A 772-nucleotide genomic window follows, 5' to 3' on the forward strand; every position below is an offset into this window, starting at 1 on the left:
GAGTGTTCTTAATTCGTGCCTAAGTTGCTTTCTGCTCCGTAAAGAGGATTGCAGAAGCATTAAGTCTTCAGTTCCCGTCTCTTAAGTATCCTTCAGAATGTCCCTTTTCTGACATGAGCCAATGGCAAACATCGCTTCTGAGTGACCGATGGGGACACTTAAGGGTTGCTAATCAAAGCAATCGTTCAAGGCGTATCTACAGGTATTCTGATGTTTTCCCTCACACTCTTGATAGCAATTTCTCTTACAACACATACGTTGTAGCCAAGGCTCAGTCCTTCAGAACGAGCAGAATATTTTACCTTCTCATTTCTGAAGGATTTTGGTACAGGACTGCAAGATTTTGGGGAAAGAGTGCTCTGGTTCCCCCAAGTCCTTTCACATTCCAGCAGCCCATGCATGGTTTGCACTCATCCTCTTCAAGCTCTCTGCAGCTGCACTCTTCAGTGTCTTTTGTGGGTTTTTGGTTTTATTTTGAAGACATATTTTCCAGATCCATATCCCTTCTCTCAGGGAAGTCTTCCATCTTCCAACCTTTTTCTCATTCCTCTCCCCTCTATGATGGCTGTAACGGAGATGACTTCATCGACCCCCTCCACCACAGCAGCACGAAACATCCTCTGCTCAGGTCTCACCAAAGTGCCCGATCTTCTTGATATCTAACATTTTTAATTCAGCACAGCTCAGAACAAACCCATTTTCCAGGCGTTTTATTCTGCTCTTCTCCCTTGCTTGATATTTCTGCCAACATCTCTGAGCCTTGACCTCTTCT

This window comes from Excalfactoria chinensis, chromosome 1, assembly GCF_039878825.1.
Source record: "Excalfactoria chinensis isolate bCotChi1 chromosome 1, bCotChi1.hap2, whole genome shotgun sequence".
In the NCBI taxonomy this organism is placed as follows: Eukaryota; Metazoa; Chordata; class Aves; order Galliformes; family Phasianidae; genus Excalfactoria; species Excalfactoria chinensis.